A 15,268-nucleotide genomic window follows, 5' to 3' on the forward strand; every position below is an offset into this window, starting at 1 on the left:
ACATCATCAGAACAATGGCTGACAAACAATGTGCTTCAGACATGCTTGCTTTGTAAATGATATTAAAATGATAGAGTTGTTCAATGGTAGGCAGACGATGGAAAACTCAAGATTTCATCTTCTGAGTATTCTGTAATCTCTAAAATAATTATTAATGCTACTGATGATATTTATTGCAGGGCCATATCTAATTAAAAAAAGTAAAAAGAAGAATTCCAGTTCCAGCTCATTTTACTTCAAGATACTGCATTTCATCATGCTTGGCATTTGATTTTATTTATTTGTTGTTATATTTTATTCTGTTGTATTCAGTTCCAGCCTTATAAACATAATGAGCCAAAACACTGCTGTAATAGCACAATTTTAAAGTGTAGTGCTTTGGACCACCAGTGTTGAAAACTGCAGTCTTTTTAAGCCATCCTTTTCAAAACATCCGCACTATTTTTTCTCTCTCCCTGCTTTTCTCTTCTACTATGCTTGTAGTCCAAAACAGACACCCCCAAATATTCAGTAGAAAATTCACCGCACAGTGAAGGATTGGAAGATGAGAAATAAATGTTTGTGGGAAGACTACATCCTAGAAAAAATACGTTATGAAGGGGGAAGATCCTGCAATTGAAACTTTTTCAGTTCTAATGAATGGAGATAAATATGAAGTGCTATTGGAGTTCCAAGTAAAAAGAATAACTTACAGAAACAGATAAAATACCGTACTTGGTAAAATGATCGTGTAGTCAAAGCTTAGTGAGGCCTGCATGATTAAAGTCTGTGGAAGCATTTGTCTGAAAATGGTGTCCACCAATGAATTTCTTTACATACTTTGGGCCTGAGTAGATGCACAAAGGGGTGGGGTGCCTACCTTTGACTCTTTTCCTTTTGAAATGTCCCAGAGTTGGCACTAGCATCAGTGGTAGCAACGGAGAGACTGCTAATATAGAGTGGCCACCAGCACATTAGCCAGAGTGGCTCTCAGCAGCATTACATGACACAGGGTTTATAATGCCAGCAGATAGTGTACTCTAGAGTTGAATATGGAGTTTCCCATATTTTCTCATGGGAGCTGGTTCCTCGTGTGCAAGTGTAAAAATGTAATTGAAAACTAATCAGAATAGATTGCAAGATTCTTGCCTAATGATTCTATGAAGAGCTATCATGCTGACCACTGTATCCAATTTATCATTTATTACATGCCTGTCATTTGCCAGTAAGTTCTGCTTGTTAGTGCATGCTTTGGAATACATTAGTTCCACTTTTTATTTATTCTTTTATAAAGATCTTTCTTCTTCATGGAGCTCAGGCACTGATCAACAAGATAAGTCACTCTGTGGTCAAGTCTCTAGCATGAGAGAGACCAAGCCTGCAAAACTCTTAGTTACGTGAGTTAATCGGACTATTCACGGCTCTGTAGAATAGTCATGTGGGAATGAGATGATCCAGCCCAGGGTTAATGTTTCTCTACATTGTAGCTGAGTGAATAATTGATTTTTTTCGGTTTGGTGGCCAAACTGATTGTTTTTAAATAGTTTTGGATTGAATCAAAATTGAATTTTGGAGGGTGGGGTGTTTGTCATAGAAATGAAAAAAATAAATTTTGTTGTGTCAAACATCATTTGGAAACAACATTTTTCAAAATGAAACTGTTTTGAAGTAACATTTTAAAATTAATTGAAATTTTGTTTAGAAACAGTTAGTTTCAACATTTTGCAAAAAAAGTCCTTGTTTTTATTTGGCCAAATCTTTTCCCCAGATCCTACCCAAATTTGTAAATAGTTTTGGTCATCCCTAAACTGCATTTTTTTGGTGACTTTACTGTTCAGCTGAAAAAATTAATTCAGCTTTGCACTACAGAGTGGGACCATTTTGTAGCCACCTTGGAGAGTACCTTGATGTAATTGGGTTCCCCAACATTATTGTAGTTGCAATATAGATAAGGTTGTCTGAAATAACTAGTGTTGGGTAAAACATCAACATTCAAAGGTATGTGTAAGGCAAGGTAACCATTTTCCTTTTAACTTCCAGAAAGCTTATTTCACAAGGTTCATAATACAGTAGTAAAAGTGCCAAAATCTATATTTATTACAACCCCTATTTATTTCCAGATAAGGGAGCTTATTACACTAATAGTGTAGTATTATGTAAATTTATTTTATACAAATATCTAGTGTCCGTAAGTAGTTTATTCTCTACATCCCTAATGTAATATATCAAACAATAACTCATTTGTCAAAGAGAGACAGTTCATTAGTATTCAGTAACCATTTGGACAGAATAAAATAGCAACAATATAAAAATTGATGTTGCGAAACTTAACAAATGAGGGAATAAGGAAAATGTGATTCAGGAAATTGCAGGCCTGCCCTCGAGGGCCATTTTTAGGTCACTTGTCTGCATTTTAATATTACATTTGTTTTAGAAAGAGAGTCTCCACACTATTAGTTTGGGAGGCAAGCCAATTTGCAACTAGGTGACTTTAATAATCCAGGGGGTTCAGTAAATGAGAACATAATATTTGGAATAGAGTCCGGGTGAAAAAAAAAGGTGCGACACCACCGATAATGGTATTTTAACTCAATTTTACAGTTAAATTACTGAAGGACGCAGACCTCTAATTGTTTAAATACCAAGAAACTTGCTTATTTAAAAAAAAAAAGAAACTTAATTGTATTGTTTTTCAAAAAGGGGAGAAATAGCTCATACCACGTGACTTAAACTTGCCATGTGGACAAGACCCTGAGGCGTGCAAAGGAATTTAAATTTGACCATTTTTGGAGGGGCACATTAAACACATTCAAATTAAAGGTTTGCATGGCACTCCCCTACCCCCCTCAGATTTCTTGGGACACCTCTAGCGGGGACGCCCAGCAGTGAGGAGGCAGTGGCACCCTCCGTGTCCCTGCAGCCCGGGGAGGGAAGAAGTAGCAGGATGGCAGGCTGCCAGCTGAGCTCCTCCTTCCCCCACCCTACAGCTACTGCGTCTCCTTCCCTGCTGCTGGAGTCCCAGGACCCCCAGAGCTGCTGCCTGCTTTGCAGACCTGAGCTGGTGAGGTGTGTCAGGGGGTGGAGGCAGAGACAACGCATGGAACTCCAGCTGCAGGGAAGGAGAAGCAGCAGGCTGCAGCAGTAGGGGTGCTGGGAGGAGAAGCGATGCCAGCAGCCAGCCACTCTGCTGCTTCCTCCCTCTCCGGGCTGCAGGGACACAGGGGTGGGGGGTCGTGGCCCTTGTGCACACCCCTGACAAGACCTTAGTTTCACAAATGTAATGGAAAAAGCAAAGTTGTATAGATTTTCCCCACTTTAGTATTATACTTGGTGTCTTTGTGTATGTGTGACCAAGTTTAGTAAGAATTAGGGCCAGTATTCAAGTGGGAGTGTCTAAAGTTAGACAGCTCAATCCATATTTAAACATCTAACTAAGTGGTCTGATTTTAAAAGGATCTGAACACCGACTGCTTGTATCTTTTTTTTTTAATTCTGTTCTGGTTCTTATGCCACGCCCATCCCCAACGTATCTGAGCCTGCTCAGATCTGTGCAATTTGTGAATTCTCATCATCTCTGAAAATCAGGCCATTTTTATTTTGGGATCTAATTACAGATTTAGTCACCTAACTTAGGCACCTAATTTTGAAACATTTTAGCTTTTGACTATCTGCCACATACCATAAGTGGGACCTGCCTGATCTCTCTTGTGCAGTTGCACTCAATTTTGTCCCTGCTCACACCATTTCTTCTGCTTTTTGCATATACGTATCCTTTTCATATACCAGTCAACATCATCCACAACACCGCAGTTTTGAATCTTGGCTGACACAGTCTGCAGAGGCTTTTATGTGGCACTTCCCTGAGAAGTTTGAAAGTCCCTCTCCCCCATCACTGTAGTAGAAGTTGTTTGTACATGGATCTCTTTTGTGTGAAGAGTTTGAAGGACAATGGGTATGGCCTTTAAAGATCCTGCTAAGTAAAGATGCACTTTCTTTCCTGACTCATATGTCACCTGAAAAATGTCAACTGCAGACTTTGTGAATCTGTGCATTTCTCTAAATATTGCTCATCTCAGGTCAAAGAGGAACACTGATGGCGTCCCTTGCACTTCAATTGCCCATGTTGTAACCATTCTATGAAAGGGGGGATTCATTCTCTAGTGCAGTCAATACACTCCTTTTGGCAAGCAATTCTTGTACAGTATCTTTTTAATTGACTTTTTGAATAAATGGACAATATAGATGCCCAGTATTGAGAGGAAGTTACATTTTCCCAGATCCTTCATCTAGATGTCTTTGTCTTGCCAGGTTTATTCATGAAGATGTGCCTGTTCACTTGATTCAATATTCCAGTCTCCTGTTACTTTCTTCCTAAAAGAAGCGTAACTGCCATTCTTCAATTCTAAGATTAGCTATCTACAGCTTTTCCAAAAATACCAAGAGCTGCCACAGTTGCTGTTGAATCAGAATTAGAATAAAACCTTCTTATAATGCGTTCTCTTTTATATTCTGCTCCCTCATTTCCATCTTTCACAGCTAAATCAGGTTATTTAGATTACAGCAAGATCTGAACCAACTCAGATGAACAAAATTATCCATATAGCCTATTTACAGTTCTTTAATGAGACACTAGATTGGCTTTGGGTTTTTTGTCTGGGTTTTTTTCCCAAGAAAAACTAATTGGGCTAAGCATAGAAGTTTTGTGAAATAAAGATAATCTGTAAACTGGAGTGAATTTTGTAAATAGATGCCAGTACTATCAGTATATGATATAGATGGGAACTAATTAAATGACGTTACAGTCCTCACCTTTATAAAGTCAAAAGTTACCTCACAATGGTATTTGCAATACAGTTATTGCAAGTTATTCTGTGTCCAACTCTTGTGAATTACCTTCAAAGGCCGCTGCTAATTGTTGGCAAATACTGACTTTTTAGTGGTCACCACTGTATATGAACCAGGAACTTGTGTGAAACTACTAACCCGAGCCCAACTTTAGTGCAAAATCAAAACCTGAGTCATGAGTTAATCGCTCTCCTGAGGGACATTATGATGACAAGGATCCTCAGAGTGCAGTGTGCTCCAGCCATGGTTTCAGCATGTTTCTTAACGCTGGAGGGATGGATTGAGGTGGGCTAATATACTTCTGGCTACAGTGGCATTTCATCAACCACAGAGTTATCCTTAGGTACCCTTTGTGGAAGCTTTCAGGTCCCTTTGTGCCACTCTAGCAGTTCAATGGGACATCAGCACAGGCCCGGATCTGATTTTTTTCTTTCTTACCCATCCTAAATGTAAGTGTTGTGCTTAAAATGAATCCCAGATCTGAACTGCCTCTTCTTTCATACTTGGTTTTGCAAAAGCAAACCAATGGCAAAATCAACCTTGTTTTTTACTAGAGCTACCTCCCTGTCACACTCATTGTATGCACAGAATGTACCTTTTAAAAAGGGTTTGTGTTCCTTTTAATAAGAATCAATAGGTATCAACCTATGCCTAAAAGGCCAGACTCTACTGCTGAGGTTTTCAAACATTTCCCTGCTGCGACTTCAATTGCCATGATGAAAAAGGTGCCCTTTCCATCCTGTTAATCTCCAAAACACATTTAAAATGCTGTGGTTTTTAATTAATTTATTTGTTTCATTTAATACAAGTAATAATTGACAGATTGGGACATTATTAAATATTGCACATACCTTAAAAATAGTATGCCAGATGCTTCAGAACTATTATTATGTAGTAATTCTTTTCAAAACGTCATCTATGTGCTGTCAGAGCTGGCTGTGTTTCTTCTTCTGAGTAGCGAAGGGATGTTGTGGAGTTCTATGTTGTATGAGTGCTGCTGATTTACAGGCAGAGAAGGCAACAGTGAGACAAGCCGTTTTTATGTTTTGGTTAGCACAGTGATGAAAAATGAAAATCCAGCCTCATATAAATAAGTTTGAGAAGTAACGAGTCATTTGTGAGGAGTGCAGTAATGAATGATTACATAGCTATCAGGTGTTTTATTACGTAGGCCTTCGGATGCAGCCCTGGTAATAGACAGTGGTTTTATATATAATAAAATAATGCGTAAATTGATAGCTGTGCAAGTTGACTTGCAGTTCATATTCTCACCTCTCACCATCATTTTCAGAGCCATCTTCTCTTTCCCTCAAAGAATCCCAAACTAAAACTCTGTGCTGCTTATGCAGTACCTTTTGTGTAAGTATCTCAAAGTGCTTTACAGACAATAAAAGAAATAAATAACATTTAGCACTTATATGGCATTGTTCACCTGTAGATGTCAAAACACTTCAAAACAGAGTGTATCATTATCCTCATTTTATAAATGGGGAAACTGAAGCACAGAGCCACAGAATGACTTGCCCAAGATGACCCAATAGGACAGTGGCAGAGCCAGGAATAAAATTCAAGTCTCCAATCCCGTTCCCTGTTCGACACTGCCTAATTAATGAGTTGCAACTACAGATACTAACATAAGCCATCCATCTCTCTTTTCCTTAGATACCTCCCTTCTACCACCCTTACTGACCCCCTTCGTTGCTTCTTCTAGGCATTCATCCTTAACCCAGAATCATGTCCTCCACTCAGTCCCTATTACTGTGGCTGCTGCCTAGTCTCTGTCAATTCACAACCAAGCCCCACTCTGCTCCATCAGCCACTCCCTCCTGACATATGCCCATAGCTAGAGATGGTAAAAAAAAAAAATATTCCAGAAAAAAAAATTGAATGAAAAATGTTCATTTGAATTTTTTTGTTTGAAATGTTTTGACATTTTTGCTAAAAACATTCAGAAAATGCAACGTGAAATTTTCATTTTGTTTTGATTCCAAGTTTTGGAAAACAGATTTTGTTTATGAATTTTTTACATTTTGATTCCCCTCCCCCTTCTCTCTCCCTTTTATCTTTTTTATCGCAAAGTGCATAGGCACCCATGGGAAAAAAAATAGTGGCTTCTCATCACCCACCAGCCACCCATCGATCAGCTGTTCAGCGGTGGGTGGGAGATGCTAGGGGGAAGGGACAGAAAGGTAGAGTGAGGGCGGGGAACTGGGGAAGGAGGCAGAGGAGGGGCAAGCCCTCAGTGCAGAGAGGGAATGAAGCACCCACCCAGAAAAATGAAAGTCGGCATCTGTGGCAAAGTGGGAAAGGATAAATAATAGTAGGCTTTTTTCCACCCACTTTTTTCCCCTTGTTAGTGTCTCATTTTCCTTTTGCCACTCTGTAACTTTAAACAAAGTTGTAGATATTTTGAAAAGTTAGAGTGGGAAAAGAAAAAAAGTGGGGAAAAAACTTGGAGATCATTCATTCTTTTGCACTCCCTGGTGCAAGAAGGGGTAAAGTTCAAAACCCTAAGTGAAATGAAAATTTCTGTTTAGTTTCAAAATTTCCAGTCAAATTGGAAACAAAAAGGTCAAGTGACATTTTCGTCTAAAACATTTCATTTTTGATGAAATTGCATTTTTTGCTGGGAAAATTTTCCAGTAAAATATGTTGAGCGGTTCTATCAACTTTTTTCCAGATTTTCTCCAGCTCCTCTCTCCCACTGTCTAGCCTCCCTGGTTCCAGCCTCGGTGAGGTCCTTCATCCTACTGGCTAATCTCTCTTAACCTCTTTAATACATTTAGACACCAATTTGCCTCCTCCCTCCTGATGGAGGATAGATTCATCAGTGACTACTAACCAAGAAGGTCAGAGATGCAACCCCATGACCCAGGGCCGCCCAGAGGGGGGGGGCAAGAGGGGCAATTTGCCCCAGGCCCCGAGCCCCACGGGGGCCCCCACCAGAGTTTTTCGGGGCCCCTGGAGAGGGGTCCCTCACTCCGGGGTGCCCGGCAAACTCTTGTGCGGCCGGGCGCAGGAGCTTCTGCCGCTCCCGGTCTTCGCCGGTGGGGGGTCCTTCCGCTCCGGGGCGGAAGGACCCCCCGCTAGCGAATTACCGCTGAAGACGGAGCGGGACCCGCCGCCAAAGTTCAGTGGCCAATGCCAGATGCTTCAGGTGAAATGACCAGAACAGGGTACTTATCGTGGGATCTATCCCCTGTTGTCCAGTCCCAGCATTTGTCAGTCACAGACTTAAGGACATCCAGGTCATGGCAGGGCCGCCCAGAGGATTCCAGGGGCCCGGGGTCTTCGGCGGCGGGGGGCCCTTCCGTTCCGGGACCCGCCGCCGAAGTGCCCCGAAGACCCGCGGCGGGGCCCCCCTCTGCCGAATTACCGCCGAAGACTGGGCTGCGCTTCGGCGGTGGGTCCCGCTTCGGCGGTAATTCGGCGGCGGGGGGGGGGGGCCGCCGCAGGTCTTCGGGACACTTCGGCGGCGGGTCCAGGAACGGAAGGGCCCCCCGCCGCCGAAGACCCCGGGCCCCTGGAATCCTCTGGGCGGCCCTGCCATGACCTGGATGTCCTTAAGTCTGTGACTGACAAATGCTGGGACTGGACAACGGGATAGATCCCACGATAAGTACCCTGTTCTGGTCATTTCACCTGAAGCATCTGGCATTGGCCACTGTCAGAAGACAAGATACTGGGCTAGGGGAACCATTGAGCTGACCCAGCACGGCCATTCTCGTGTTCTTATAGACTCAGAGGCTTTGAGGCCAAAAGGGACCAACGTGATCATGTAGTCTGACCTCCTGTACATTGTAGGCCACTGAACTTCATCCACCCACTCCTGTAATAGCCCCACAACCTCTGGCTGAGTTACTGAAGTCCTCAAATCAAGATTTACAGACATCACGTTACAGATAATCCACCATTTACGCTAGTCTAAACCTGCAAGTGACCCAAACCCATGCTGCAGAGGAAGGCGAAAAAAGCCCAGGGTGTCTGCCAATCTAACCTGGAGGAAAATTCCTTCCCAACCCCAAATATGGTGATCAGTTGGACCCTGAGCATGTGGGCAAGACCCACCAGCCAGATACCTGGGAAAGAATTCGCTGTGGTAACCATCGGCACCAGCTTCCTCTGGGCCCAGGGGGTGCTCAACCCCCTGCTCTGTCCCGGCCCTGCCCCCACCCTACCCCTTCTCCCAAGCCCCCACCCTGTCCCACCTCTTCCCACCCCCGCTCTGCCTCTTCCCGCCCCGTTTCGCCCCCTCCCCTCAGAGTGCCCCGTCCCCGCTCCTCCCCCTTCCTCTCAGAGCCTCCTGCATGCCGCAAAACAGCTGATTGCAGTGGGCAGGAGGTGCTAGGAGGGAAGGGGAGGAGTTGATCAGCAGGGCCACCGGAGGGCAGGAGGTGCTGGGGGGTGGGGGAGCTGGTTGCCGGGGGTACTAAGCACCTGCTAATTTTTTTCTATGGGTGCTCCAGCCCTTAGTGTGCCCATCCCTGCTCCTCCCCCTCCCTCTCCCCCACCCTTGGAGCACCCACGGAGTCAGTGCCTATGGTAGTAACTCAGAGTCCTCCCCATCTAGTATCTCATCTCTTGTCATTGAAGATATTGGCTACTAGCAGTCACAGATGGGCCGCATGCCATGTAGGCAATCTCATCATACCATCCTCTCCATAAACTCACCAAGCCAGTTAGGTTTTCTGCCCCCATGGCTCCCCCGGGAAGGTTCCAGAACTTCGCTCCTCTGATGGTTAGAAACTTTTGTCTAATTTGAAACAAACTTATTGGTGGCCAGTTTATATCCATTTGTTCTTGTGTCAACATTGGCACTTAATGTAAATAACTCGTCTCACCCTGGATTGAGGTCCAGACAGGAGCAGCTGGGTTGTAACACAGAGAGAAATGTCTAATTAGAACACAAATATGGTACAACCTTGAATTATGTCAGGTGACATCTTTGACCTTCCAATAATTGGGTGCATCCACTCTAAAGTCTGTACTTAGGATCCCTCACCAGAGATTTCTAAGTGTTCTCACTAAACCCTTATTGAGACAAGAAAATTAAGGGTTAAAAGGAACTTCCCTTAACAAAAATGGAAACTTCTATTTACATCACTTTGGATCCTTGGAATGTTCAGATGCTATTATTATTACTTATTTGTCTGATGCCAAAGGTGTGCTTGGAGTTTTACAGACATGCAATATAATTTGTAAGACAGAATGGATAAACTTTGATTTTTAGATGGTTCAGACATGGGGGGAAAAGGACAAAGAGCAGTCCAGGGCTTTCACAAAACAATTTTTTAAAGGCTAGCAATTAATCTACCCAGAGACTGGATTAACTGTCTCTAACCCCACTGGGAGACACCTTTATGGAACTATCTGGCTGCTTGGCAGCTGGCTTGCTGCCAACCAGCCACAAAAAACTCTCCTTCAGCCTGGATGTCAGATGACTCCCTTATGTAGTCAGTGGAGTTCAACTGAGTTGTTGATTAATATATAAGGCCAACAAAGGGAAGCTGATTGTCATGCAAATTGAGGCAGAAGGCTCCAAAACGGTACACTGTGCCTCTGGTAAGAGGATAATTTAATCTCTCAAATCAAGATTCAGCTCTCCAAATGCTGAGCTGTAGAAGCTGTATGGCATTTCCACACCTGAAACCCATGCAAAGCCTATTTCTGGTTAATAAAAGGCCTTAGTTTTTTATGTTTACCGCATTTCATCTGTAATAGAGCTTAGTGTTTTGTCTGTCTCCAGCTTCCCAAGTCTTGAATTTGCTGGCTGGTGAACTATTAAAACAGATTAACTAAACTTCAAACAGATTTATTTCAGATGGTTCCTGCAAATCCATTTGGATTATCTGCCTTTGGACATCATTTCCTAGTCTGCAGAGGTTCATTAAGGAAGAATTTAAATGTGCTAGCTAGGAAAGGGCCAGCAGGAATAGTATTTTGAAAATTATTCATATTACCATGCCTGATTCTACTATAATGTCTTACTGTTCAGAAGCCACACTCCAGCATGATTTATGTATCATGGTTTTGTTTAAATGCCAGCGCCATTGGTAGCCTTTTGAGTTATTTTTGGTAAGGAAATGGGCTATGATCAGAGTGCAAAAAAACAAAAAAATTAAAATAGCCCCAAGAGATACTTCCTTAAAATCTCAGCAATAGAAACTCTGCATTTTCCTTTGAGAAGAGTCTTCAGATTCAAAACATAGCACTTGAGCATTTTGCTTTGTTTCTATCATCAAATCCGTTACAGAAGACAATTAGCCTGAGGTTGGATCTCAGGCTTATTTGATTATAATTTTTCAAAATGAAAATGGAGATGTTTAGAATTACTTGAATTGTGCTACCCCGTTTCATAAATTAGCTCTGCCACTCCTAAAAATCACATTTGGAGATATATTTAATCAAACTTTATGTACGGAAAACAATATGAACTTTGCCTCAGACTGAAAATTATTTAATCACATTCAGCCTAAAGACCCTCATTCTGGAAAGCACTTAAACACATGCCTAACTTTGAGCACCTCATTAATCCCATTAAGTTCAGTGCTCAAGTGCCTTCTTGAATTGGGGCCTATGGAACAAATGCTGAGGTTCTGACGGAGGGCTAGGTTATGCCTGACTGTTACATAGGGTGACCATCCGTCCCGTTTTTAAAGGGACAGTCACGTTTTTTGGAACATTTTCTTACATAGGCACCTATTACCCCCCACCCCCTGTCCCTGTTTTTTCACAGTTGCTATCTGGTAACCCTACTGTCAGAATTGCAGCCACTGCTTTCTGGGGTGCACATGGCTTGCTCTTTCCCTACTACTCTGGTGGTGCCTTCTGTTCAGAAGGGGACAGAGTAGGTTCTGGGCCACAGGGCTGTCCCCCTTGTACCAGTCAGCAGAGCTGGCAATAAAGTGCAGCCCTTGAAAGGTTGCAATAGCAGCTGTGTTGTTTCTGCATGTCTGGGAGCCGCAGGAGGCATTCTGAGTGCCAGCTCATGCTTCTCCTGGAGTCATGCAGCTCCATGACATTCTAAACACAGGACTGTACCTAAATGGCACAACCTGGTCTTCAGATTTACTCTGTCCTCACACAGGCTAAACTCTTGTTAATTTAAAATAAAGGACTTAAAGATTTGGGCTTAAATTCTTTTAAAATGCTCTTATTTTTTGCTTTAAATCTATGATCATCTTATATGCATGCAAAAGAGAGTGATAGCATTTAGCTAGAGGCCCATATAGAGCTTTGCCACCTCACCATAGGAGGGCCCAGTCCAATTCCCAGTGACTTCATTGAGAACCGGAGGCAACTCCAAAATGCACCTAACTTCTGATCTGAAACGCCATGTTCTTACTGATCTGGGATTTGCCAGGAAAAAAGCTGCCATCTGCTCTGAATTGTGCAGGTCTGTAGGTGTGGAGTCAAAGGGCTTTTCAAAGTAGGTGCAGCCTGCCAAACTCATTTCATAGAGGTGAATCCAGGAGTCCATAGTTGAACAGCTAGTACATTAAACCATTTCACTACCCTGCTTGCCCTATGTAATAAAAACTCAATCTACATTTCTTATGGCTATTAGTCTGCAGAAGAGAAGAATGAGGGGGGATTTGATAGCTGCTTTCAACTACCTGAAAGGGGGTTCCAAAGAGAATGGATCTAGACTGTTCTCAGTGGTACCAGATGATAGAACAAGGAGTAATGGTCTCAAGTTGCGGGGCTGGGGGGAGGTTTAGGTTGGATACACTGCTCTACAGCCAAAATGCTTCTGAAATAAATGTAGTCAAACTTTACTAATTCTGGGTCACTGAGAACGAAAATGATGCTTAAAATTATTGATTGGCTCTAGTTTTCAATATATGCTATTGGGTCAGTATATATGACCCTTGACTTGGGAATGACGGAGGATAAGTGAGTTATAAAGGGAAGGGATCTCAATTTAAACCAGAAATAACTAAAATACATCTTTGACTGGATCTATGAATAAATCTATGACTGGGTTTGGACAGTACTTGTTTTTTAGGCAAAACAATGAATGATGCAATCTGAAGCTGGTATTGCGTCATACATGATATGAATTGCATCATGTTATTCCTAGTAGTCATGGATGATGCAACCATAATGAAGCTTACATCACTCTGCTGAACAAATTGCCCTATATCAGCTCTAGAAATCATACAGTGTCGTGCTCTCTTATTTGTCAGTGTTTGATTTTGCAAAGGGACACATTTCTGTTTAGCCAAAATGAGCAGAGATGCCTCGTACTTGTGTGAACAGTGCAGATAACTTCTGCTATGTTTGTGGTGAAGTGACTTTTGCATCACAAAAGCGTAGTATAACCACTATGGTTAAGAAAGCCTATCACCTTTATTTTGGCTGCAAAATTGGAGATCAGGACAAGAGGTGGGCCCCACACATATGCTGCAACACTTGTGCAACAAGTCTTCGCCAGTGGTTGAACAGGAAAAGGAAATCTATGCCTTTTGCAGTGCCAATGATTTGGAGAGAGCCAATAGATCATACCAGCAATTGTTACTTCTGCATGGTGCCTCCAGTTGGGAAAGGTGTGTCAAAGAAGAAAAAGCATTATCCAAACATTCCATCAGCTATATGCCCAGTACCCCACGGAGAAGGACTGCCGGTTCCTGTTGCACCCGAATCATTCTCACTTGAGTCAGACGAGGAAGAGGATGAAACTTCTGGTCCTGAACCATCAATGTCACAGGACCCACATTTTCTCCCATCCTCCTCCTCTGAACCACACCTCATAACACAAGGTGAACTGAATGACCCTGTCAGGGATTTGGAACTACCCAAGAGTAAGGCAGAGCTGTTGGGCTCCAGACTACAGCAGTGGAATCTCCTGGCAGGTGATGTTAGGGTTTCCATGTTCCGTGACCGTCAAAAGGATCTTGTCCCATTCTTCTTCATGGAAGGTGATCTTGTAGCCTGCAACAACATCGATGGTGTGATGGCAGCCCTCAACATCGTTCACGATCCAAATGAGTGGAGACTGTTCATTGATTCATCGAAGACGAGTCTTAAAGCTGTTTTACTGCATAATGGCAATGTTTTGCCATCAATTCCAGTTGGTCATGCAGTCCATATGAAGGAAACCTATGACAACATGAAACAACTTTTGAGGTGCATAAACTATGACCAACATCAGTGGCAGCTTTGTGGCGATTTGAAGGTTGTTGCTCTCTTGCTTGGTCTGCAGACTGGATACACAAAGTACAGCTGTTTTCTCTGTGAATGGGATAGTCGTGCAAGAGATTCCCACTACATCAAGAAAGACTGGCCACTCCGACAGTCATTGGAGCCTGGGAGGAAAAGTGTTCAGCATCCACCACTTGTTGAATCAAGGAAGATTTTGTTACCACCCTTACACATCAAGCTGGGTCTGATGAAGAACTTTGTCAAGGCCATTGACAAAACACAAGCAGCTTTCAAGTACCTCCATGGAAAATTTCCAAGGTTAAGTGAAGCTAAGATAAAGAAAGGTGTCTTTGTTGGTCCTCAGATTCGTGAACTTCTTCTTCGAGATGATGCATTTGACCATGCACTGCGTGGCAAGGAAAAGACGGCATGGAAAGCCTTCCAGTTAGTGGCAATAAATTTTCTCGGAAACAACAAGGCAAACAACTACAGGTTGTTGGCGGAAGACCTCCTCAAGGCATACAAAAGCCTTGGTTGCAACATGTCACTAAAGATACATTTTTTGCACTCTCATCTAGATTTTTTTCCACCGAACTGCGGAGCAGTGAGCGACGAGCACGGCGAGCGATTTCACCAGGACATTGCAACAATGGAGAAATGCTATCAGGGCAAATGGAGCCCATCAATGCTTGCAGACTATTGCTGGACAGTGACAAGAGATGCTCCATTTAATGAATACAAGAGACAAGCCAAGAAGCGTCGAGTAGATACTGAATAGGACTAAACTATGTACATAATAGTTTTTTGCCTTTTGTTTCATAATAAATTTTAGTTATATAACCCTTTTGCTGATTTTTAAAGTGTTACATAAACAGGACAGGTGAAATATTATCATGTAAAGCAACCATAAACACATGAAAAGACCTAGGTTTACAATTTATGATTAAAACTCTACTATCTACACAATATACATAGACATAAAATGTAAAAACTTAAATATCTTAGAAACAGCAGCCAATCAGTTGTTTTAATTGTCATATTTGAATTCAGCACATCAAAATACATAATAAATAGCACATTTTATCTCTGAAACAGACGACTTCTCAAAAATTGTAGACCAGTGATATTAGGACAAACTTTTTCACTAGGAGGGTGGTGAAGCACTGGTATGGGTTACCTAGGGAGGTGGTGGAATCTCCTTCCTAGACAGTATTTGGTCCTGCCATGAGGGCTGGGGACTGGACTCAATGACCTCTCGAGGTCCCTTCCAGTCCTAGAGTCTATGAATCTATGATTCTAT

The 15,268-nt window shown here is 42.5% G+C and overlaps 1 protein-coding gene across 1 annotated transcript in view; it reads left to right on the forward strand.

Annotated features, from left to right (window-relative positions):
- Window positions 1–15,268, forward strand: part of NLGN1 (neuroligin 1) — a 468,962-nt gene that overhangs the window by 407,120 nt on the left and 46,574 nt on the right. The window lies entirely within an intron of this gene.

Source organism: Mauremys mutica, chromosome 9 (genome assembly GCF_020497125.1).
Source record: "Mauremys mutica isolate MM-2020 ecotype Southern chromosome 9, ASM2049712v1, whole genome shotgun sequence".
Classification (NCBI taxonomy): domain Eukaryota; kingdom Metazoa; phylum Chordata; order Testudines; family Geoemydidae; genus Mauremys; species Mauremys mutica.